We start from the raw sequence: 26,859 nt of genomic DNA on the forward strand, positions 1-26,859 counted from the left end.
GCAATCAGAAAAGGATCTGAAGGAATCAGCCAATATATTTTATTTTCTAAGTGCTGTATTGACATGCACTGGGAGAGATTTCGTGAAACCATGAAAGTTGTCTGTAAACTGGCACGTGTTCTGAGTATTGACAAATAAGATTGAGATCTGAAAATATGATTTGAAATATTTTCCATTTTATGAATGTTTACGTAAGAGTGGATAAAATATAAAGGTTCGTCTGTGTGTAATTGTTTGTAAAGGCGTGTGGGGAAGAAGAGATAACGCTTCATGAATTCTTTGTCTCAGAACTAGGCGGGCGTTGGTGAGCATCTTCACATTCCGACCGATTTATCCTCGGGGACACAGACCTTTTCTGCCCATTGGACGTAAGGGGGGGGGGTGTTCTGCGGTGGTCTCATCGGTCTCGGGAATCGAACCCGAGAATCCATTAGCTAGTCACGTTTACGTGGTATCCCTGTTCGTTTTATTGAAATTGAAGAGAAAGCAGTTCATATGTACGCGCGCTCCAGTGCTATATGCTTATTGTCGATAAACGCTGTTAAAATGTGTTAAAATGGAGAAGTTTCGGAGGAAAATACGGTCTCCATCTTCATGATCGAAGAGTAAGCCAAGGAAGCAGCATGCAGTATTTTGGCAAAGAACCTGAAGGAAACAGAGCATTTGGAAGACATAGGCGGTAGATGGGAGGATAATATTAAAACGAATCTTAAATAAGTTTAGAATATGTGGACTGGATTCAGTTATCCCCAAATTATGACCTATGGCGGTCTCTTGTGAACACTTTCAGGTTGCATAAAATGCTGGAAAGTCTTGATTATCACAGACTGTTAGTTTCTAGAAGGGGAGTTTATTGGTTATTAGATAAATGATCATAGATACAATTGAGTGACGCGTGCAGAGATTATCTGTACCTTAAATTGTGGCACGCGATGTTCTTAAATTGACAATTATTTTGCCCATTTTTAAAGTTTCCCTAAGCTTTTTAGGATTTGATGTTGTCACAGCGGTGGTTATGAAGGGCTCTGTCTTCTGGCATGTAACGTCAATCGACGTTTCGGAAGAACTTACCACATACGTCTTGAGGGTCAGGGAGTCTGGTTGTTTTTAGACCGCAAAGATGAAGGCAAAATTTTCCTCCGAAACGTCGGATGACTTTCAACGGACTACAGGGATTTACATCCCAGTAGATAGAACTCCTCTGTACATTAGCATAGTAAGTAGAAAGTAAAAGTATCCCTATAACAGACCGTGGAGGCCCATAGGGTTGTGAGATGTTGAGGTTCCCACATTTTCTAGACAATCGGCTCATAGATTGCGACAAGGTTGTCAGCCTTGTGCGCCGGCCGCCCTTTACCCAGAAGAATATTTCAAGAATATTCATGGTAGTCATTTCTGTTAGAGGCTGAGTCGACCCCAGGGCCGTAGTGCGGCTGGAAGGATTTGGTCCGTTGAAAAAATCCAGTGACCTCATCGGGACTTGAACCCGCGATCTTCCGGCTTGTATCACAGTGCATCAACGAATTACACTACCGCGTGCCTTCCTTTATTCCACTTTAACGTTTGTACTAGTTAAGCAAGGAAGGGGATACACATAAGTAAGATTTGAGGTTTTCACGGCGGTGACCATGAAGAATGGCGTCTTCTGGGTTGTGGCTCCGCGTAGATCCTGTGTGAACCGACGTTTCGGAGAAAGCTATCGACTCCATCTTCAGGATAGAAAAATCCGCAAACAAGGAACCAGATTGAACAGGTGGCTGCAGACTTGGTCTGAAGATGAAAGCGATACGTTCCTCCGAAACGTCAGTTCACACAGGATCTACACGGAGCCACATCCCAGAAGACGGAATTTTTCGAGATACACATAAATTTGCTTGTAGATTCCTGTGAGAAATACTCGTAATTATTTATGAGTTTATAAACATGTTAAAGTCGAAGAGGGCTGAATGTTTATTTGGAATATTTCCTTTATAAGGGCCTCGTATTTACCAAAATACAAGTGGAATAATTCGCGGTAGTGTGAGTGTGATATCTGTATTGCGATGAGCTTTGCAGCAGCGGACTGTTATATACGATAGAACTCTCAAAGAACGTGTTCGGAAGTTAATCTCAAGTCAGAATACACGGTCTCAATGTGTTAGAGTTATTTATTGTGGTTGGATTAGGAGCTGCTTGAGATTTATGTTCAGCTGAAACTGCGCAGCGGCCTACAAATACGTACAAACAACTTGTCACGTGACGAGAAAGCCGATAGAAACAGCGAAAACATTTTGACGGTCCGTGTGTATCAGCTTTCGAGCATTACGTGTTGCAGAACTTCGTATTTTCTAGGCGTGGAACTCCTATCGAATGATCTGAGATTTTCAGATCAGTGATAATGGAGTGTGACGCCGTGTAATCTGGTAGAAATTCACATACGTTTCGGAGAAACGTACTGCCTCCATCATGAAAATCACTGGGATTGTTTCTCGCTTAGCTTACGCTTCGACCCTGAAGAGAAAGCGTTGCGTTGTTCCAAGACGCATGTAGATATAACGCCGCATAGTCCGTTGAAAGTCAACCGACGTTTCGGAGGAACATACCATCTCCATATTCAGAGCTCTGTTTGCCATCTGTTTTTAACGCTGGTTTCTTCGTCGGCTTATTCTTCGATAATGAGAATGGAGGCAACATGTTCCTCCGAAACGTTGGTTGACTGTCAATGGGCTACACGGCGTTATATCCCAGAGGACAGTACTCTTCCTAACCAGGGCTGTGAGGCCCTCGGATCCTACATTGGTTCTTAGTTGAAGATTGCAGCAGTTGGTTTCGTGGTGAGAGGCTTGCTGTAATCAGGTTGTGTTTTGTGAAGGGACTGTTTTTGTTCCTCGGTCTCGTACATTCGCCATTAGCCGTTATCTTATCAACACCGAGTATCTGCTCTTTCTGTTCACTCATCTTCATCATGTTGCCCTAGCACTCAGCTGCGGTGGAAGTGGACCACCAGGGTACAATCTGTTACGTTTCCCGCCCGCCCGCCCGCCCTAGTGCCGTTCAGTTCAGTGCAGNCATATATATTCTCGCCGCATACGGTAGGCCGCACACCGGCATGCGACAAGACATGTAACAGTCAAGACACGGTGTCTGCGACATGACGCAAAGACAGGAGCACAGTTGAAACGAATGAGATTATAAAAACCGCCCCACACCGGTCTGATTCATGATGCTGACGTCAGCTTCTTGCTGACGAATCACGAATGAAGCAAGACTGCGTCTTTTATCTCATGTCTGGATGCCTGTCTTGACGCAGTTGGTGTGCGGCCGCCCCCAATGCTTAACGCGATTGTACGAATGGAATTATAATTATTATCTAAACGATATATATTTGGCGACGGGATATGGGCTGAATGGCCGTCAATAGATTCCTGGAAGGGGCAAGAAATTTTTCTGCGCTCCACAGTGTCCATACCAGCTGTGGGGCTCACGCTGCCTCTTGTCGAGCTATACCTTCACTCCCCGAAACGTTTTCATGGCGTAGTGCTGAATTAATTAAGCAAAGGGACAACTTTATCTTCAAGTGATTCAGAATGCTTTGTTTTGTGTTTTCTTTATGTGCATGTATTTGTTTTGTGTCTTGCTTCTACCCGGGGTTACTTTATAATTGGCATTTGGGCAGTTAAGTGAACACATAAATACAGAGTTGAAATGAATTATTATTTTTAAAAAAATCTCCTTTTACTCCATTCCCCTCCTTTTTTTTCTGGTCCATTTTCTCCCTTTATTTTCTTTTGTGCTTACGTATTTACATGCTTGCCAGTTATACTCCGCCGCTGTTGGTGAAGTCTCAAATAAACTGATGTGAATTACAATCATAAGTAAGACACACTCCGTGTACGAGAGCTCATCTTGAGAACCAAACAGTGCTTCAGTACTCAAGAAATCCACATCATCGTACGGAGCTCGCAGTTTCATTGCCGTCCCCACAAGAGCCCGCCACTGTTTCCTATCCTGACTCAGTTTAATCCAATCCACATCCTTCCTTCTAATCTCTTTAAGACGTATTTTAATATTATCTTCTCACATACATCTACGTATTGTTGGTGCCCTCTTTCCTTCTGCATCTGCCATCAAAATTTTGCATCACTTGTCTTCTCTTCAATGCATGCTGCAGGCCGTACCCATCTCATCCTCCTTGATTTGGTCACCCTAATAAAGTTTGGCTAGGTGTGCGAATTATGAAGCTTCACATTCTCCTGTACGGTTTGTAGTCAACCTGAACCTGTGCTCTTCCCGTCCATACAAAACAAGAGATGCCGTATTTACGCATGTATAGGCCGCGTGCGTGTATAGGCCGCAGCACAATTTTCAGACAGAAATTATAGAAAAAATAATTTTCTTGGAATATTATTTCAGGAGTATTACACCCTGTATTACTAATTATGAATATAATTTTTTTTAAATGAAGTGTGATTTCGAATATTTCGAATATAAGCCGCACCCCAGTTTTCCTCTTGAATTTTTGGCAAAAAATGTGCGGCCTATACATGCGTAAATACGGTAATCCTTATGTTTCTAGACAGCAGACCGAAGGACGAGAGGTTCGGAACGAAATGCAGCAAGCGCCAGTGTCTCCTGTTGGAAATGGGACCCTCAGACTGTGTAGCGTCACATGGTGGGATGATGAGGTATGGTTGTCCCTGCACTTAACTAATTAAGCACTACGCCTTGAAGGCGTATGGGGGAGTTGATGTATAGATCTTGACCTCTGCACTAGTTAGAGGTAAGTGGTCAGCTTCACGCCCCAGCCGCCTAACCCCCGGGGAAAATACCCCGGTAACCACTGGATAGGCGGCTGGGTGTTCCCCAGAACCTGTCTGGACGACGAGGAGAGGAGAGAACTGTTGCTCCTACTGGGACTCGAACTCCAACCCCTGGGCCGTGCAGCTGTAGCCAGTCGCTATACCAACTGAGCTATCCCGGCTTTCATGGTGGGATGAATGGTGATGAATGAATTTGGAAGTATGTGAAAGGACACGGTTGTGACCTAATCGAGACATTGTTTTAACATTTGCCTGGAGGAACTGAGAAGTAACACGAAAACCCGCAATTAGGAAAACCGATGTGCCAGCTTGGATCCAAACACAGAACCTTCCGGATACAAGTCCAAAGCAAAATATAAAACAAATATAGAGCGTTACCGCCACGCCAGCCTGCTCGGATCCGTGGCAGTGGAACAGTGTTCGCGAATAAAATAATACAACTCCCAGCGCCCCTTGCCAAAACGTCACTATTGGCCATTGCTGTCTAGAGGCGGACAGCGCTGAGCGCCGATGCTAGGGATCAGTAAATCGCGACCGGACTATAGACTCTGTTCTTGCTGACAAAGCCCTCGAAGACTGAAAGGAGAAATGGAACAGTATCTTGACGCTTTACATACTTGCCTCGAGTTTACATAACCGCGTTACGAGGTGAGGAACACATCAGTCACGCCTAGGCGCTGTCGAACAGCAAATCCAATAAAATCGCTCGTCTCACAAAAGATGCCTTCTCTGTCATTCACTTTTTGAAAGCGCAGCTTCTAGAAAGAAACTAAATCAGAGTTACAGCCCTTATCCCTGGAGAAAAAAAAGTAAAAGTAAAAAACGTAAAGCTATCCCTGTCACAGGCCGTGGAGACCCATAGGGTTATGAGACGTCGAGGCTCCCACATTTTCTAGACATTCGGCTCACATATGGCGGTGAGGTTGTCAGCCTTACGCTCCGGCCGCCCTTTACCCCCAAGGAAGTTTCCTGATATTCGTTTCTGATAGAGGTTGAGCCAACCCCAGGGCCATAGTGCGGCTGGAAGGATTAGGTCAATTGAAAAATCCAATAACCTCGTCGGGAATCGAACCCGCGACCTTCCGGCTTGTAGCAGAGTGCCTCAACCAACTACGCTACGGCATGCCCTCCTTTAAGAAAAGTGATTACCCGTGAAATTGTGTACAGGTCGGTTGGAAACAGCGCCGGATAAATCTGTTTATCTTCAGCAAAAGCTGTGAAGCCGTGATACTCGTAGCTCAGTGAACGTAGTGACTAAGACAGTGGACAGTAGTCACTGTGAAGGGGCTCCTGATTGCTGTGAGCCGGGCGCAGTCCCTCGAGAACAGCCCGCGCCTCGTGTTGCTGCGATGGATGCATGTTGACATGGCCGCGAGGAATGATGAAGGGGTGAGGACACGAAAGGAGCAAGAAGTAGGACAGAAGGGAAAATGAGCATTGAGAGGGTGATCAGGGTGAAGTAGTCCCTGCACCACGCGATAAAGACGTATGGGGAGTGGAGGTATAGCACCACCATTCATAACCTCGCCAACTTCATGCGCCGGCCCCTTTACCCCCGGAGAAAGACCCCCGCGTGCCCGTTGGATAGGAAGATGGGTAGGCCCCCAGAGCCGATCTGCACGCTGTGGAAAAGGGAAAATTCTTTTGTCCCTGCCGGGAGGAACTTACCGCCTCCATCTTCAGGTTCGGAGAATAGGGTAAGCAAGATGCAGGCAGCAAGCGAGTGTTGGCTCTCAAGTCATCACCCAATCTCCTATCCAGGTAGGACCAGGCGCTCCTTCCCCAGGGGCAAACGGCCATGGCGTCAAGCTAACAATTTACTTACAGCTATGACAGGAGTTACGAATGCTTGGATTTATTCCTCCGCTCCCCTAATACGTCTTCGTGCGTGGTTCTTAAGTGATTTCAGGAACAATTTCGCGTTTCCCCCCCCCCCCCCCCCATTGTGGTCTTTCGGGCTGACACTGTGTAGTCTTGTACACGGATACCGATGTTTCGAAGGAACATGGCGTGTCCATGTTCAAGGTTGAAGTATGCTGGTTAAGAAATTGGCTGAGCTACGTAGACACGTTGCAAATAAGATGGTCACTCAGGTCCAAAGGCGGGACAAGGAAAAGAGGGAATTTCAAAATTTACTCACTTGAACTCTGAAGATGGAGGCAATATATTCCTGCGAAACGTTGGTTTACATTTACAAGCTTACACGATGTCACAGCCCGGAAGACGTCAGTTTGAACGTTCTGCGCTGTGAAAACCCGAAAGCTTACATTTACGCTTCTTAGTCTACCAGAAAGAAACGTAGAACAGATGTTCTTCGCAGGCGATATATCTCGTGAGTATCGTGGAAAGTGTAACATTTGTGCCCACTCTGACGAGGGTAAGGGGAGAAGGCCACTCAGTAGTCACGTGGACCAGGGAACAAGTGAATGTGAATACGCGCGCATCTGTTCCCTCTCCCGCCCGTCTGCTGTTGCTGCCAACGCTAGGCAGGGCGCGCAGTCAGACCTCTGTCGCTGTGGTGCCCGCCCGGCCGATTGGAGTCCAGCAAACAGCTGCTATCCCGAGAGTGACGCTCAGGTGGAACAGCTTAACTCCTACAAGGTAAATTAAAATATTGCACGGGTTTCTGTTGTATTTGGGGAGGTGCAGACTGGAACATTTGCTATCCCGTAGTTTTCCCCAGTCCCTCCAGACAAATACCGAGATAGTACCTCGATTAGGACGCGACCGTTTCCTTCCAGATCCTTTCCAGTTCATCAGTCATGCTGCCATTCAACGCTGTATAGATTTTGACAACGATGTAACGTAACACACAGGAACAGGTGACGCCTCATAGTGTACTAGATAGGCACCAGCGTTTCGGAGAAACTTGCCGCCTCCATCATCAAGGTAGAACGTAACCTTAACATTCACAGCCGTGAGAACTACTGTGTCTCATTAAAATGTTCATTCCACCGTAACATCCGGCAAAAATAATGCTTTGTATAATCTTTGTTTCGGATTGCGATCTTCTGGGGTATGACACCGTGTAGTCTCGTAGGTGGTTTGCAACGTTTCGGAACAACCTGAAGATAGAGACCGTATGGTCCTCCGAAACGTTTATAACCACCTACCAGACTACACGGTGTCATTCCCCAGAAGACCAACGTTAAATCTGTGAATGGTCTTACATGTCCTCTTTTGTCCGCTTTACGGAATAAGCAATTTAATGCCTGTACCGGCCTCAAAACAGTCTTTCTACAGTATCCTTCGCTTTGCTCTTGTCCCCTATATCAGTGGTTCTCAACCGTTGTGAGTCCGTGGCCCGGTAAATTATTTTTCTACAAGACTAAGGCCCGGCGGTTGAAAAACACTGCCCTAGATTTATAATGTCACTCTATCGCCGGCGAACTTGTCTCCATTCATTCTGTCCACTCTTTCTGGATTAAACTCGGATGATAGGCTGATTGGTGGATGGTAGATCACAGAGGCTTTGGAAAGGAATACTCAAGACCAAATCGAGGTACCACCGCCACATTATATAGGAGGGACTGAGTGAAACCACGAAAAACCTCGGTGAGGATGGCTCGTGTCCTGACCGGGATTCGAATCGAGCGCTTTTCGAAACTTTACCGCTCAGGTAACCAACTAGGTTTCTACATCACTTTCTATGTATCCGACTTGGCGAAACCGTGGCTCGCGAGTCTGCGGATAAAAACATTTTCAGTTCCAGTCAGATTTTGCTGTCTCATGTATGCCGTACACATGGGAAAGTATTGCGAGGGTGACAACGGCTCATCCCGATTTTCTGACGGCTTTACACTTTTACAACCCCTCTCCCCCACCGCGGATGCGAATGCCGTCTGTCTGACTGTCGATGTGCCCCTCTCTAGCGCCTGAACGGTTTCTAAGGTTTTATTCATACGCAGGGCACAAACTTATCTGAAAACCACAGCTCAAATATTATGGGGGTCCTTCGAATGACACTGAAAAACAAAATGGCTGTGACGATTCTGTTGAACGTTCATGCCGTGTATCACCTCCCCAAATGGAACCGCGTTTCCAGAAACCTACTGGTACGCACACGAGGGGCCCAAACGCGGAACATCAGGTTTATTACGTTATCCTGTGGTTTGTGACACCGTATAGTTTTGTAGGCGGATAGCGACGTTTGGGAGGAATATGCTGTCTCCATCTTCAGGGTTGAAATTTGTAGGTTCAGAAATTGCATCGGTTATGTACGCCACGTCTACTGGTGAAACGGATTTCGTCATTGTTCGGTATTCAGTAAGCAGCAGTCCCTCACGCGGGATCGTCCCTCCCGCATCTGCTCGTAGCGTTAAGTGGTGAGATGGTTCGTGAATTGGAAGAGGTTGTGGAATTTGCTCTGGAGGGATTGAGGTGGACCACGACAAAACGTTAGTCAGGACAGCCGATGTCCCGGCCTGGATTCGAACCGAACACATCCAGAGATCAGCTGTAGACCGTTACCGCCACGCCAACCCGCTCTCTCCGTTCCGTCCGGTGTGTCAGCACCTCCTGTAGCCTGTGTGGCATTATTCTGAACGTTACACCAGTCACCGTGATTTCTGACATGTTTCTTCCTTGCTTCCCTCTACTTCTTTTCCTTCGTTTTTTCCTTATCTGTTTATTTTCGAGGATTCACCGAGCAAGCTGACTGAGACCTTAAAAAAATTGTCCATATTCTTAACTAATTAAGTACTACGCCATAAAGGCGTATGTGGGAGTGGATGTATAGATCCACGTTTTCTTAATCTCATCACTACTTGGAGATGAGTGGTCAGCTTCGGGCCCCGGCCGCTTTACTTTCGAGGAAATTCTCCCCGGTACCCATTGGATAGAAGGCTGGGTGCGGTCCACAGCCGGTCTGGACGTTTCTTGACCCTACCGGGACTCGAACTCCGAGGCATCTGTCATCCCTCCCGTAGCCAGTCGCTATACCGACGACTCATGGCGTACGCCTCTGATCTTTATTCCAGAGGCGCCCGTTTCGAATATTGCCCATGACACCGACTACCCGTTGTTTTCCTCAGTTCCTCCTGGTTACAGTCTTAAAATAAGCTACGGCCGTCTCTTTCCATATCCCTTTCAATTTATCATTCATTAACCATCCTACTGCTCGGTGCAGTACAGACACATACTCAGACCGTCGTTAAACAAACCATAAATACAGTTCTGTCTTCCGGGATATGACGCCGAATTTTACGAGGAACATACCGCCTCCATCTTCAGGGTCGAAGAATAAGTCAAGCAGGAAACCCTGTGCTTACTACCTTCTTCACCCTGTTTTTTCTTGGCTTATTCTTCGACCCTGAAGATGGAGGCAGTATGTTACTCCGTAACGTCGGTTGACTTTCAACGGGCTGCATGGGGACAGAACAACATTGTTGAAGGGTGAGGAATTGGATGTCTCTCGTTCCCAAGTTGATGCCGATTGTTAACAGCGACGTGGCAGGCTCTAATTCATAGGAAAGTTTATGTAAAGGTCGTGTGGGCGGTCGCAAAGCGCGTGTGTTGGGCGGGGATGGCAAGCAGCAGAACTGGCCCTGGGCTGCAGGCTGCAGACTTCACCAGCTGACAGTTGATACCACGCCACAAAGCCCAGCGATTTCATGATATTGCAGGATTTATTAGAGAACGCTGAAATATTGTTACGCTTGTAGAACATTAGCAGCCCACGGGGTCGTCGGTTTAACGTTCAATCAAGCGGAGCCCGACAGACGTCAGCGCAGCTGTGGGCAGCATTTGGAACTTACCGACATTGAAGTAGAGAGGGTTCGACCTATTGTTACTAGGTTATCCTAACGGTGCTGTCAGCACCTGGACTATGCAGAATGTAACTGAAGTTCCACATGCCAGATCAACATGTGTCCGGAAACTTTTGATTTGTTGAGTTAATAGCTGCGAGAATACTGTGTAGACACCAGCAGCGGTTCAGCATCAGTGTGTGGGCCGGGATTGTTGGTTATTGTTTGATATGCCCGTAGGTTTTGCCACATCAGCTTACAGGCAACCACTTGCATGATCTGGAAAATCTACAGGAACTGTACTACCGGCAGAGTACGAGTGTGGTACATGCGTGAAGGTGTTCGTGTTGTGCGAGATGTTCTCAGTAACACGTATCCTGATCAATGAATGGGTACACGAGGACCCACTGCATGGCCTGCACGGTCACCTGTCTTCAATCCTCTGGATTTTTACCTATGGGAACACCTAAATGCAGCTCCTGTTGACCACGAAGAGGCATTTCACCATCGCAGTGTGGATGCCTGTCAGACTATCCGCAACTGCCCGGATATGTCACGGTCCATGATGAGACCTGTCCAGGCGCTCGTCGAATCTTATGGAGGACATTCTGAGCACTTATTATAAATGTACTATTTCAGATACAACTCAGAAATTAAATATTTCCGAATACATTGATATGAATATCTTTTCTTGTTTCGGTATGTGGAACTCGTGCCAAAATTTGTCCGTACACTTTAGTTACACCCTGTAAAGCGTCTGGTGGTAGGGCGAATGATGATTGTTGAATTAGAAAAGATTTCGAAGGAAGAAATCGTTGCATTATCCAAGGTATTTTCCCGGCCTACACCTAAGGGGACTAAGGAAAACCACGATGACCCAGTGTCAGGATAGCTGGTGTCCCAGCTGAGATTCGAACCGAGTGCCTCCGGAAAATAAGCCTAGGACGTTACCCCTAGACCAGCCTGCTCGGTTTTGGAATCGAAAAAACAACCACATTAACCGGCGTTCGGTTCTGAACAGGTGTACTGAGTAGTGTTGCCGTTTGCTCGCGATCGGATCGCAACATCCCATAATGAAAATATCGACAGCTGACGACTGAGAGACCATTGCTGGCAGGTCCACTTATCGGCACAGTTAATATCCAAGAACAGCGCTTGCAGTGATCCATCGTCGCACTGTGCTTCCAAAATCATTACGATTTTACTTTGTATGAAAAGGCAAAGACTACAAATTTCTTTAAAAGTGTAATAATTAAGTCCGGTTCATGTCTGAAACCGAAAGTAACGGCCGTGGGGATCCGTTGCCCTGACCACGCGACACTCTCTATCCGCTAAAGTTTGCACTAACTTCGCCGACAAGCGGCGGTCGCTCGATCGGTCGGTATAGTTCGCTTACAGACTCAAGCCACGGGGTTTAGTTTTTAGTTTTAGTGCATATCTGAGGCAATATGCGTGTAGTTAATGCTGATGAAAATAAATAAAAACACCACTGCAACAGCCTCCTCTATCAGAAGTCGAAATCCATCTAGCTGAAGCCAGTCTTGGATATTTTCTTGTGTGGCTTCAGTCTCCCCAGCTGAAGTCCTCCTGCTCCTAAATCCCATATGTCTTTTAAAGTGTGTACTCAAATGTGAACAGAATTTTTAATTTTTCGTGTTTTGGTCCAGGTTATCCGACATACGGATTAACTGCAACCGGATTAGCGAGGGTTTACCCTATTAGCAAACGGTAGCGCGGTTGGTGAAGTTTGGATTTGAAAGGAAACGATCATGGCATAATCAAGATACTATCCCAGCATTCGGCTGGTGGAACTGAAGGTAACCCTCAGTGAGGATAACCCATGCCATGATCGAGATTCGAACTAAGCACCTCACGGCTAGAAGGCTAGACCGGTACCGCTACATTTGCCTGCTCGGTGGAGATCTTAAGCTGGTCATAGGAAAAGAATTTGGAGCACTTAGCATGGAATGCAGACAGCTGCCGTTGCCAGATATTTCAGTCGGCCGTTTCTCTTGCTAGAAGCGTTGTTACATTTGAAAGAGATTTGAGATTTCGGACTCGATGTATCATTTCCGGGTTTAGGATTGTTCTTCTGTATTTATCTCGAATCCGAAATATCATTTCTTTCCTACGAAAGCTTTCCCATGCGTGTATGTCTCCACGACATGGGGCAAAATGGATTTCTGCTACACAGCGCTACTGAACTGCAACAAACTACTTTTGTACTGTCTTGTGGAGCGTGATCCCGTGCAGTCCGGTGGAAGAGGAATCCACACAAACAACCGGCAAGGACATGCAGAAATCTGTTTGCTGGTTGCTTCGCTCCTTATAAACCCCTGAAAATGGAAGTACTACTATATGCTCCTAGAACGTCAGCAAACATCTGACGGACTTCACAGCGTCATATCCTAGATGATCAGCATTATTAATAAAGGATGTAAATACGCTGATTTCATCACGAAACTAGCGTAGTCTGTATAGTGAGTGGCTACGAGCTGGACAGCGTAGGGGTCTGAGTTCGAGCCCTAGGAGGGGCAAGATTTTTCTCTTCTCCACGTCGCCCAGACCACTTTTGGGGCGTACCCAATCTCCTATCCAGTGAGTACCGGGGAGTGTTTCTTGCGGGGGTAAAGCGACCGGGGCGTGAAGCTCTCCTCCAAAAATACGTGGATCTGTATATTCACTCCCCAGTACGTCTTCATGGCGTAGTGCTTAATTAGTTAAGCACAGGGAAAGCTTTACTTTTACCTTGCATTTAGTTGCTAACCAAAAAGCCTGGAGATCAACTGATAGCATCCGTTAGTATACGTATATATATATAAAAAGTAGCTCTATCCATGTAACAGGCTGTGAAAGCCCATAGGGTTGTGAGACGTTGAGGTCAATTGAAAAATCCATTGAGCCCATCGGGAATCGAACCGGTGACTTTCCGGCTTGTAGCATTGTGCCTCAACCAGTTACACTACCGCGTGCCGCAGTGTAAGTATACATGTGTAGCAAGCTACAGATCAGTTCATTTCAGTTCAGTTCCATTCAGTTAAATTTCCAGGAGACTAGGAGAACCGGGAGGAGCAGTGAAGTGTACCTAAGACGTGTCACAAGTCTCTCCCTGACTTCCGTAACCTGAATATTAACGCGCCGTTCTCACTCTCTTGTTTCTCTGCCGTTGTCTTGGCAACGACAAGTGCCGGCTTCGCTGTCGTGTGACTTAAGAACCTGGATATGGCTTCGCAGGGTTGTTTTTTGAAGAGCTGGTCCAGAAATTGATCTCGTTTCATGTAACCCGAAGGTTTATTACCGTATTCACAAGAGGCTTCCACTCGACTCTGTATTGAGCCAGTTGAATCCAGTCCACACACTCCGATCTTATTTATTGAAGACCCATTTTAATATTGTCTACTCATCTACATCTGGATCTTCGAAGAATTTCTTTTCTTCGGACTTCAGACTACAAAAAATCTTGTTTTTAGCCTAATTCTTTTGTCTTGAAAAACAAACGAAAGTAGGCTTATCCGATCTTTATGCTGTATGTCTGAATCCTCCACCCCATTAACTTTAGAGTTCCCCAACTAATCTTTATGAAACTCAGTGTATATCATGGCACACGAGCCCATCCTAACAGCACACTTTATAAGTCCCTCACATCAGTCTGTGTGTCTATATGTTTATTCCTTTCTTTGCTGGGTGACGGCTCAATAAAATGTACCCTCTTAGCGTTGCTAGGTATAAACTCGGTTAAGACGTTCCCACGGCAACGAGAAATTGTGAGAGGTAACACTTTCTATTGGGTCCTTGTCTTATCAAGGACAGTACGCGATTAGTTCTTCCCACAATTTGCTGTCTTTTTTTCACATGTTCGTAATGTGGTTAACTTCGAAACAGTGGGGTTTGTACCTGCAGCAGATGAACATGGAGGCCGATCAGTTGTGCGAAATAACAAAAGACCAATTCGGAGAAAATGTTTATTTCAGTGGAGAATATATGAGCATTTCCAGTCTTGTACTCATTTTAAGTCACATCATTAAAAATATCATATATAGGAATTGAAGCGTGTAGCTTGTTCTGTAATTGAATACAGACAAACTTTCTTATGGTGGATATCAACTCAGTGACAAAATAAACAGCAAATGAATTCCGTTTCCGGTACGGTGTCACTGTTGCGATTTCATACTCAACAATTGGGCTTTGTTTGCAATAGTTGAACATCAAACCAATAAGATGCATGGAATAGCAAAGATACATTCGGAAAGTGTTTGAACTATCGGAGAATATATTTTTGGTCTTGTACGCGGTAGCATAGTTGGTTGAGAGGCACTGCGCTACAAGCCGGAAGGTCGCAGGTTCGATTCCCTGAGGTCGACTCAGCCTCTAAGAGAAATGAGTACTAGGAATCTTCCTGGGGGGTAAAGGGCGGCCGGCGAGTAAGGCTGACAACCTCACCGCCGTCTGTGAGCCGATTGTCTAGAAAATGTGGAAGCCTCGACGTCTCACAAGCCTGTGGGCGTCCACGGCCACTTACAGGGATAGCTTTATTTTGTATTGATTTTTATATGATTAAAAGAACCTCAACTGAAGCAATTAAAACACGAGTCAGAACCCTGTTCCGTTGTTGATCTAGACAAATTGTTTTGTAGCGGATCTCCGGTATCCCTGCATATAGATCATTGTTATTCATGTAGTTAGTCGTGTTCTTTTTGTTTTGAACGAAGGTAGGACTAAGGTTTTGCGCGTTAAAGCGGTTTTCTCTTGACAGTTCTAAATTAATGGCGTGTTGTCGCGCTGACATAATAATGAAGCAACGCGCTGCTCTGGTTATAGCGAGAACAAGCCCCGTTCTTGTGCACGTAATGCTCACAGATTTCATTGCACTGGATTTCTTCATCAGTCTTTATCTCTTCTCACCGTTTACCCTCTCACATTTTTACTTCCTCCTCGCCCTTAAAGTTAAATAAATGTGACGTCATTGTTCTACATGTGTCGCTGTTGGAATGCCTCGGTATATTTAAACTCTATAGATCACGGAATATGAGATGGATGGGCATGTAGCACGTAAGGCAAAATGAGAAATATTAATCAGATAACTATAAGGGAAAGATAATGTTAATATACACCCCTCCTTCTTATTCCGAAGGTCGCTTTTTCGAATATCATCCCGGAGTATGACTAATGTGTCTTCATTTTCATGGGTCTTCTCAGTAGTTCCAGGCAAATGCTGAAATATAACCTGAAATTATGCCACTACCGCTTCCTATCCAATTCATCATTCACCAGTCATCCTGTAACTCGACACTGTGTAGCCTGAGCTACTGGCAGCGCCTTTAACTAATCCACAAATAAATTAAAGAAACACATGTATATGGTTTTTAAGGACACAGGGCTCGAGTGTCGATTGGATTCTGTGGACTGGAGGGGTGGAGGGCTGTGGCCATATCTCGCCCAACAAAGCGACTGGTCCCGTCTTGCATTCTTTCCCCAACATCTTCCATTGGCTTGCAAACTCTTGGTGGAATATCATATAGTAATGATGGTGATGGGTTGCATGATTGATTAGGTACTTGGTGGGTTAACTGGTTAGAAATATGGCTGATAAGTTAGTTTGTTCGTTGCTTAATTTATTAGTTAGTTTGTTGGATAGTTATATGGGAGATTACATAATCAGATGGTTGGTTATTTACTTAGTTTTGGGGTAAATGATTGTTTGGTTATTTAAGTTTTAATGGGTTAGATGTTCGGTTAATTGATTTGTTGCTTAGATGGGTGGTTGGTTACCTAATTAGGTGGTTGTTAGTTAATTAGTTTGTTGGATAAATGCTTGTTCGTTACTAAATTAAATGTTTAATTGGTTAGGTGGTCGGTTAGTTCCTTTGTTGGTTAGATAGATGACGGGTTACTTAATTAGATGGTTGGTTAGTCACTCGATTAGTTAGCTTCTTGGGTAAATGGTTGCTTGGTTGTTTAATTACATTTTTAGTTGGTTAAGTGATCGGTTAACTGGTGAGGTACTTAGTTTGTTGGTTAGTTTGCTGATATAACACTTGAAAGACTTGGGAAAGATGCAGACCCTCTGCAGTTGTTTCCTTTTGGGCTGTGGCCCTGAGCTTTGTGATTTGCGCCTGGTGTGCACGGCGCCAGCACGCGCGGGGGCGTCTGCACCTGCACACAACTGTATACAGTCTGTATAATTGAGTTAATGGTTAAGCACAGCGCTGACAGAGCATGCAGAGGAACCTGACAGCAACAGAGAAACATCTCTGTGCTTTGCATTCATCATCGAAAAGCAAACGGGGATTGTACCTGTCTACCAGAATACACGGGGTCACATCCCAGAAGAGTGTAATATCCCTACTTCACAGAGAACAGACTGCATCTCCATTGCAGAGACCAGTCGGTTAATGCTGTTTGGTGAAACAGTCGCTGTTCATTGTGAGAGCCATACGGAACACGCAGATGCACTCTGTGGGAAGAATGTAGTGTTTTGGTTTGTTAAAGCAGGTGGTACATTTTACACCCGTTTAATCGTCAGAGAGCCAGAATTACTTTACGACTGGCGGTTTATCGCCGGTTAGTTTGTATTGGCTACAAGCCTCTTGAGACTCACGACCAGCAATTTTCTTTTTTCAACTGGACACTTGCGGTCATAGTGCTTATGTAACATCCTGTCTGACGAGAGGATGGGAGGATGCATCTGTCGTTTGTAGTTGCTCCTGGCCTTCGCCAGGGCAGTCATTCTCAGATACTAGTCCCGCGAGACTCATGACCACATTTTACTGTCTCAGATTCCAGACTCCCCCAACCTGGAGGGAGGGCCAGGTCCCCGCATTTACGAGTACTTCAGAGGAAATACATTACGTCTCCGCTGCAAAGCCAAACGGGTTAATGCTGTTCAGGGAAACAGTCGCTGTTTGTTGTGAGAATCGTACGGAACACACAGATACACTGTGGACAGAATGCAGAGTCATTTTTATGTAAAAGTATGTGGTATGTGTAATTACCACAATGCTCTAGAAGTATTTGTCGAGCTTAAACACGCGATATTTCCGTTATGCTTTCATTTCGTGCAAAAAGATGTAGAAGTAAAGCTAATGAAAGCAACGTGTAAAGAGACTGGCTTTAATCTGTGGAAGCAAAGTATTGAAAAGCGGACCGTGTGTGTGTGTGTGTGTGTGTGTGTGTAATGAATTACTGGGCAGCCTCTCGGCCGCAATGCAATTATCTCGTAATTAGAAGTAATTGCATATTTTTACCCCAATTAGTGGACTGGAACAAGTCCACCCCATACTGCTCGCTGCGAGAACGTTGCCTAACGACTGGCGACAGTGGGGTTTCCGCCAGACGGAATTAACTGAGATCAGCTACTAAAATTATGGGATATCGGTAGCGCCCAGTGTTCTCAGTCCAGTCATCGCGTCTCCCGTACAAACATGCTCCTGTAAGTAAACATTTCTTTTCATTAAAATAACGATATCTTTGACCGCCTCTGTGGTCTAGTGGTCAGAGTTTCTGCATACAGATCCAGAGTCCCCGGGTTCGATTCCCGGCGATACCAGATTATCTGAGAAATAGTGGGTCTGGAAGGGGGCGCACTCAGCCTCGTGATGATAGTTGAAGTGCTATTTCAAGGAAATAGCGGCTCCGGTGTAGAAAACCGAGATTAACGGCCGTGGGGATCCTTAGCGCTGACCACACGACACCCTCTATCCGCTGAAGTTAGCACCAACTTCATCGACAAGCGGCGGTCGCTCAGTCGGTATAATTCGCTTGCGGACTACAGGTCACGGAGTTTTGTTGTTTTTAACGACATCTGACGACAGAAAGCCCTACATGCAGAATTAGTGCTCTTTTCAGCATGGCGTTCAGCATTCTGTCGGCGCGCTGAGTTATCATAATGTCGAACCGAGCGGAATGCCATGGCGGGAACACTGTAGACTCATATCCAGGAGATGCTGGGTTCAAATCTCAGCCAGAACCACCGGCTGTCCTGAATGAGGCGTATTTTCATCAGGCCTCCAGTAAAACGCTTCAGTAGTACGTCGATTATTTCACGACCATTTCCTGCCAAATCATTTCTCATTCATGAATCATAATATACTGCATCCACTGTGGGGACGGGGATGCGTCATCGTCAGTGACGTATACCTTTACGTAATCATTTTTTTCCTGTTGGTTATGTAACAAGCGTTTTCAAACATCGAGACTATAGCGTCGAATGGTAGGATGACGGATCGGGAAGGACTTCGGATGAAGCTCTCCGGGTCTAATAGAGGTACTATACCGGAATTTGCCCAGAAGGACTAAGGAGAAGCACAATGATCTTCAGCCAGGGTAGCCAGTATCCAGGAATTAGAAAGTTACACATTCTGTTTTCAACACTTCCCGTGTTCATACGCCGGTGGTAATTGTAGACATATTTACACGGGAGTTTTATTCCGTAAGGTTGCCTGCTCGAGGTATGACGCACGCTTGTTCGTAGAGTGGATAGAGTTTACCATTCAGCTCTGTATGGTGTAGAGACTGAGAGCCTCGTAAAACATCCCCCATCCCCCCCAAAAAGAAAGCTTAACCGAAAACAAGAACTCGTCAACGTGACAGAGAGTCCATGCTGTTCTGTGGACCCTGCGCTATATTTGTACACTTGTCGCTCCCTCCCCTTTCACACGTGATCACATCAACTTGACGTCTCTCCCTCCTCAAGCATTATTACAGCAACATCGCTCTCAAGATAAAGCTTAATGGTACGCAGGTTGCTCTGGTAACGTTACGGGGCCCTGATTTTTATGACGTCATTTGGCTCCTGCCGACCGATAGGCAGGGGTGTACAGACGTATCGTTATTATCTCTTTAAAGCCCAGTGGTTACTACATGTACCACCTGCTTTAACACACCAAAACTCTGCATTCTGCCCTCACACAGTGAATCTGTGTTCCGTGTGGTTCTCACAATAAATAGCGACTGTTTCCCCAAACAGCATTAACCGGTTGGGCTTTGTAGTGGAAACAATGCGTTTCCTGTGAGGTGCGGACTGAATTCTTATATATTACTTAGGAGAATTCCAGACTTCAACCCCGTGTGGAGGCGGGATCAAATACCTCCACCGTAGCCCCTCGAGTTGTAGGAGGCGACGAAAAGGGAACTCAGCACCTGGGGCTATAACTGGGCCACCCTCATCCTGGGGGATATAAATACGGGGACCTGGCCCTCGAGTTTGGGAGGGTTTCGAATCTTAGACAGTAAAATGTAGTTATGAGTCCCACTGACTCTGACCTGAGAATGACTGCGCTGGCGAGGCCCAGCAGCTGTTATAAACGACAGACTAATCCTCTCATCAGAGAGGATATTACATAAAGACTATGAAAGCAGGTGTTCAGTCGAAAAAATTTGCTGGTGAGTCTCAAGAGCCTTGTCGTCAAGACGAACTGATTGGCGGTAAATCGCCAGTCATAAAGTAAGTCTGACTCTGACTCTGACCAGTCTTTAAAGGGTTGTGTTCAATCGAAACTATCTACTCTAAGCAGCAGGAGCCGGGATAGCGGTTAGGCTACAGGCTGGACGACCGAAGAGTCGGAGTTTGATATCCAACAGCGGCAAGGGAGTCTTCTAGACCGGCTCAAGGGGCCCACCCAGCTTTCTCTCCAATTAGTACCGTGGGGGCGGGGGCTCTTCCCGCAGGGTGAAGCGGCCGGGGCGTGCCGAAATTCAGAATGATGACGCTACATCTCCACTCCCCCACACGTCTTGTTGTGTGGTGCTTAATTAAGAACGGGAATAACTTTATTTATACCTTTACTTCAGGGGTCCGGGATACCTCAGTCGGTATTGCGACTGGCTACGAGCTGGACGGACGAGGGGTCGGAGTTCGAGTCCCGGTAGGGGCAAGATCTCTGTTCTCTCCACGTCTCCTAGACCACTTCTGGGGCCCACCTAGCCTCCTGTCCAATGGGTGTCGGGGGCTGTTTTCCCCCGGGAAGTAGAGCTGCCGGGGTGTGAAGCTGGCCACCATTGGGACTACGTGGATCTGTACACGCACTCGTCCATACACCTTCATGGCGTAGTGCTGAAGTAGATAAGGACAGGAACAAGTGGCTGTCTCGTTCTGTGTTTGGATGATGACGTATACAGGGAGGTCGTGTCTTTCTGATGATCCGTCTTCATGTTTCAGCGCCAGAATCGTTGGCCGAACTTTGATGAATTTTGGTATGAACGGTATGGCACAAACCAGCGCGAATTCATGGAAAGGAAAACAGAAACAAATAAGAACAAAGAACACACACGATACGGAACCCCCGTGTAATGAAAGGCGGAGGCAGTCTGTTCTGTGCTAATCTCGTCGGAATCCGCGTACGTTTGCTCGATAATCCGACCAGATTAAGCGCTTTTAAAGCCAATTAAGCTTCCAACAACTGATGAAGTTTCCTCCACTCTGACGAATATACCCGTCAAACGTTCTCGTTTGGGTGCACCCGACTCACACACAAGCAGCTGGCTAATCACGCATGCGCCACACAGGGAGAGCTTATCTGGCTTGTATATCGCTGTTTATGGGATATGAAAGTTAATCACAGTGTTCACAAAGCCAGCGGCTGAGCGTATCCTAACATGCCTCGGTTCAACTCACATTCCTCCGAGATTTCGTTTCATCCATTGGCATAGTTTGACGGGTGTAACACGTCGGCCCATGGTACTAGCTCCTGCCTGTCTGAAAAGTCTTGAGGCTAAAGGCAAAATGGTTTGATTTTGAATAATATATGTCTACAGAGGTTTCGTGATGAAATTTAGGTACGGAATTTGATGAATCTGAATTCATTTTGTATAGACAAGAGCTGCATGCGCTGGGACCGACGCTCACTCAGATTGTTATTCGGCGCCGTGTCGCACACGTTGATAACTCAGTGCATTACGCGATTGACAAGCAACGGAACAGCGCTATACATACGTAGATCGGTTTTGCATTATAGAACTCATTGTGGTTTCCTAGCAACACGTTCAGTGACGTGACGAGAAACGGAGAGCGCTCTGTATGAAAGGATTTCATTTATAAGATTTTTTATACAAAAGTGAAGCTGTGTGGGGACTTCCATCCAGATCTAGGTCTCCCAAATGGAATATCCAAGATTGTGTAAGCATATTCTGGCTCTCCCATGTCCCCCGCATCATTTTCTTCGAAATGTAACCCACTAGTCTGTTCTTAAGACGAAAAGCCTCGCAAAAAAAAAAAAAAAAAAGCGCTGGGGCGGGGTTTCTCAGAGTATTTCGGTTTCCCCTGCCAATCTGTCGTGACCCAAGATGTTGGTGGGTCGACTGAATTACGTTGGCCGAGCGGTAGCGCAATAATTCAGTGAAGATGATTGTCAGGTGGCTGCCTGAGCGTGTATTCCAACCACAAGGAACAAATACTCACTACAGAATATCGAAGATGTATTGAACTGTGTGTATATTACATAAAAGCGCTGGCGGACGTAAGTCTGGCCAGCCTTCTCCTAGCAACAACCAGACAAAAATGCACCCTTCAACTCTTCTCTTGTTCTTAAAAACTAATCTAAACTAAGGTTGCAGCCCAGTGTCTCGAGACATGAACCCCTCACGAATCTCAAGTTATACCAGTTAGTTGAAGGATAGGTCCCAGACGAAATAATCCAGGACTCCACTGATTTATGAAAATGGCAAGGGTAGATATAACATTCTTAGAGTGGAAGCAGGTCAACCTTCTGACACGCCATAGATTTTAGTAGAGGGCATGACCCCAGACATCAGACTCAGGGTTCCTAAAACTACAGGAGTTGTGCAAACCTTTGCGACAAATCTTCATTCCACCAAATTCTCCATCATATTCACCCGGAGCAGGCTACAATAGGCCAATCAGTGGCCGCCGTGCCGAGTGGATCCAGTTGGACTCCACCCCCCACTAAGCGAATTAAAAAAACTCTTACTCTTTCCAAAGTAAAAGTAGAACGAGATGGGCAGAGTATGTAACACGCATGGGGGATAGAAGCTGAATGCATGTAGAATTATGGTGGGAAAGTTAGAAGGAAAGAGACAACTGGGAAGATACATACTTAGGTTGGAGGATAATATTAAAATGGATCTGAGAGAGTTGGGTGGTACGGACTGGATTGATTTGGCTCAGGATATGGACCAGTGGAGGGCTCTTGTGAATACTGTAATGAACCTTCGGGTTGTATAAATATTGGGATATTCTTGAGCAGGTGAGCCAGTGGCGTTTTCTCAAGAAGGGCCCATTTGGTTTGTTTTTCTTTCGTACTTGTTAAACGCGATTGTTACTTCTTCTCTGAGTGAGTGTCTGTAGATCTATGCGTGTGGAACAGCAAGCTGTTAGGTCCTCAAGGCGGTCACTGCCACCTTGGGTGGGACGCCATGTGTCATAGAATTGTTGGTGATTGATGAGAAGGATTTGAAACTCTCCGATCGTGGAGCAGTCTGATTACTATCCCGGAATTAGCCTTGAGGCACCGACGAAAACCACGATACATCTCATTCTGAATAGCTGGTGTCCCGGCAGAGATTAAAATGTGGCATGAAAATCTAAATCTTTACCGCTACGCGAACCCGCTCGGATTGAATCATCCCCCCAATAACACTAAATTCGGAAGGTAAAGTTAGCCCTATGCTTAATTAAGCACCACGCTTTGAAGAGATGAGGGGGAGTGGGGGCATAGCTCCATCGTTCTTTGGTGGTCTGAGTGTGAAGTTAGGGAATCAGCTGCCATTAAATGCGATTTGCAAAGAAACCCGTTCTGAAATATCACAGCTGCAAGCGAGGGAAACCTGTGGAAATGAGCGGAGAATATTCCGATATTCAGTGTGTCCTGCGCTTCTCCAGAAACTGTATTACTGCGTATCAAGTGGACCGTCTCACCTAAGGGACCCGGAATAGCTCAGTCAGCATTGCGACGGGCTACAGACTTGATGGTCGGAATTTGATTCCTGGTAGGGGCAAAAGATATTTCTCTACTCCACCGCGTCCAGACCGGTTCCCACCCAGCCTCCTATCCAATGGGTACCGGGGGTAAAGTGGACGGGGCGTGAAGCTGGCCACTCACATCCGTCCTGTGCCGAGGTCAGGAATTTTTGATCTGTACCTACGCTCCCCTATACACCTTGATGGTTCGTTGCTTATTTAATTAAGCACGGAAAGAACTTTACTTTTACTAACTAACTAACTGACTGAGTTGCTGACATTCTTGAGAATCTTATAGTTGATCAGCTGATCAAGCAATTCACTGTCTTTAGAAAAAACTGATATTTCATTCCGGTGTTCACAAAAGCTCCACTGCCCCACACGTCTTCATGACGTGGTGCTTAAGGAAGCAATGGGAAAGCTTTGTTTTATTTAACTCTGACTGAAAGCGGCCTCCGTAGTCTAGAGGTAACGTTCCCACCTCATGACTCGTGGTACGCGGGTTCAAATACCCGGCGGAGGTCGTCGAATTTTTAAGGGCGGAAAAATTCAGGGAACAAGTCCTCCGGGAGGGACTTTAAGCTGTGTGTCCCGTGTCGTAACTTTACGGCACGTAAAAGAACCTCATATCCCCAAAGGGGANATTTATCGGTAGGGTAAAGAGACTGGTAGAATATCATAGAGGGAAGCACAATAGATCAAACTGGTCGCGGTGCATGGGGAAACCCACCCTCTCTAAATAACTAACTAACTAACTAACTCTGACTGATGTAAAGGTCGTGTGTGGTGGATTCAGAGTCTTTTAATTTACGCCGAACTGATAAACCTATCAACACCTACATCAACCAACTGTGCGCCCTTGGCCGCCTGCTCTCATTTGCTCCCAGACATTTCGTCTCACACAGCTCAATTGTCTCCGCTCGTCAGACGGACGAGCAAGTCTGTGTGGGGAAGTAACGTTTGTCCCGCTGTCACAGCCGCTGGACCGTCGCAAATAAAGCGATTTACCTGGTAATTATCTTTCATTGTTTTATAAATCTACCCCACCACCATTCCTAAACACGCCCATGTTGACGTACAGTTCCACTTGTCTTAGGAACAACCTAGCAACGTGCCCTTTCTAATCACCTTTCAGAACATTTTCAAAATCGCCACTTCGTTCAGCCATGTGGGTCCTCATGCCCCTAAGGGAGGACTCCCGAGATACGGGGCGTGTTCAGAACAAATTGTGTACGGCAGACGTGCATAAAACTTTTGCTTCGTTTGTTACGTCCCTTAAGGGCCAAAATCAAATATTATATATACCTTTCCAGACCTGCAGCAAATTCTGCCGCAGTCAGGGTCGTGTTGTTAGCCCTCCTATCTCGTATTCATGAAGTTCCTGATTAAAATATAGACCGGCTATCTCTTCTACTGAATATTTTCGTGATATTCCTCGGTCCCTCCAGGCAAATGTAGCGATACTACTTCAAATCAGGCCACGACCCCTTCCTTTCACTATTTTCTAATTTACTATATCACCACCGCCTAGTGCCAAAGTCAAGAATGGTGGAGCTATACCTCCACTGCCCCGTACGTCTCCATAGTGTGCTGCTTAATTAATTAAGCAAAGTGACAACTCTACCTTTTTTACCTTTACCATTCTACGCTATTATGTGTGTGAGTACGTGTTTATGTGTACGTCAGAAGCCAAGGCTGTTTGCTATTGCATTAAACACGAAGCTGAAAGAGCAGCATCGCACACTAACACAGGTAAATGTGTACTTGAGAGACAGCGTAACCGAACGTTGAAACTGGACAAAACCGACAGGCCATAAAGGATCCTCGCACGCAGTAGAACTCCAAACAAGACATAAAATTGGTCTTAAAATGACAAACTACCCGTGAGTTGCGTCGTGAAACAAACTAAAATTGAAATATTGGCAGTTATTTACGGTATTCCTGTGATACGAGCCTTAGCGTACCTGGAGTTTAATCGCGAGCATTAGCGTATATGGAGTTTAACCGCGAGCATCAGCGTACCTGAAGTTTACCCGCGAGCATTAGCGTACCTGGAGTTTAACCGCGAGCATTAGCGTACCTGGAGTTTAACCGCGAGCATTATCGTACCTGGCGTTTAACCGCGAGCATTAGCCTATCTGGAGTTTAACCGCTTTGAGGCACACTGAATGCTCCACACGTTTAAAGCTTAACAAAGGAAAACACCTCTGCGTTTTTATGTTTCGTATGAAACGCCCCGGCGGCTTTGCGTCGGGTAAACAGCCCCCGGTGCCCATTGGGTAGGAGGCCGGGTGGGCCCCAGAGGCGGCCTGGACGCTGTGCCCCTGCCGCGAATCGAATTCCATTTCTCCTGTTACCAAACGCGTAGCTTAATAAGTGCATTAAGTGAGGTACGCGGGTTCATGGACAGACAGAGGGAAAGAAACTGAAATACAAAACAAGGAACAGATAGAATGAAAGGATGAAGAGGAGAGAATAACATAATTGGGTTAGAAGAGAGGACGACAAAGAACAGAAGCAAGGAAGCGACCAGGAGAAAAGAAAAAGGAGGCAAGAAGAAGAAGAGGAATGAGAGAAACGGACAGAAGACGAAAAGAAAAAGGACGAGGCACAGAATGGGAAGGAAGATTGAGTAGGAAAGGAGAAAACAGAAGAAACAAGCTGAGAATGAGATGGAACGGAAAACAGGGAAAGATAATAGAGGGAAACACGAAGAACAGAAACGGAGGACGAAAAGAGGAGACGGAATAAAAAGGAGACACGAAGAAGTTACTTGGCCCGGCGACGGATCCCATGTAATGTTACGGCAACATGATCGCCATGTTTCGGTATGTATGGATCGGCTGAGGAGTTGGCAAGTCCTGGGGCGCTGATCAGTTACAGCACTCATTATCCACTGAGACGTCGCGGTGTGTTAACGTCACTTGATGCGCTGAAGAAGATTGTTTTCGCCTGCAGCCCTACTTGAACATTCAGCAAGTTAGCTAATGGGATAGGCACGTATGTTGCACAGGGTATCACAACCGCCGGCTCATTGTGAACTTCGCCATCCAGTTGTCGCCTTGTTCGTCTTCGGTTGCTGGCTAGCAAGTTCGGGAATCTCACAATTAATTTGTGATAAGCGTAGGCTCATTATGAACTTAGCTTCTCGTTTGCCTCCCTGTTCATGTTTAAGTTCTGTAGTTGTTAGCCAGCTACTTAAGTATGTAAAAAGGTAAAGCGATCCCTCAACATGCCGTGGAGGCACCCACATTTTCTTTAGCCAATCGGCTCACAAATGGCTGTGAGGTTGTCAGCCTTACGCGCCGGCCGCCGTTTAGCCCCCAAGAAGATTCCTGGTACTCATTTCTATCAGAGGCTGAGTCGATCCAAGGGCCATAGTGCGGCTGGAAAGATTAGG

At 46.0% G+C, this 26,859-nt stretch overlaps 1 protein-coding gene across 1 annotated transcript in view; it reads left to right on the forward strand.

Annotated features, from left to right (window-relative positions):
- The first annotated feature begins 7,372 nt into the window (after positions 1 to 7,372).
- Positions 7,373 to 26,859, forward strand: part of LOC111861371 (synaptotagmin-5) — a 78,271-nt gene continuing 58,784 nt past the window's right edge. The window contains exon 1 of the mRNA XM_033750294.1: positions 7,373 to 7,400. The gene's annotated coding sequence lies outside the window, so the exon portion shown is untranslated. The remainder of the gene's footprint in view (positions 7,401 to 26,859) is intronic.

Source organism: Cryptotermes secundus, unplaced genomic scaffold (genome assembly GCF_002891405.2).
Source record: "Cryptotermes secundus unplaced genomic scaffold, Csec_1.0 scaffold289, whole genome shotgun sequence".
NCBI lineage: Eukaryota > Metazoa > Arthropoda > Insecta > Blattodea > Kalotermitidae > Cryptotermes > Cryptotermes secundus.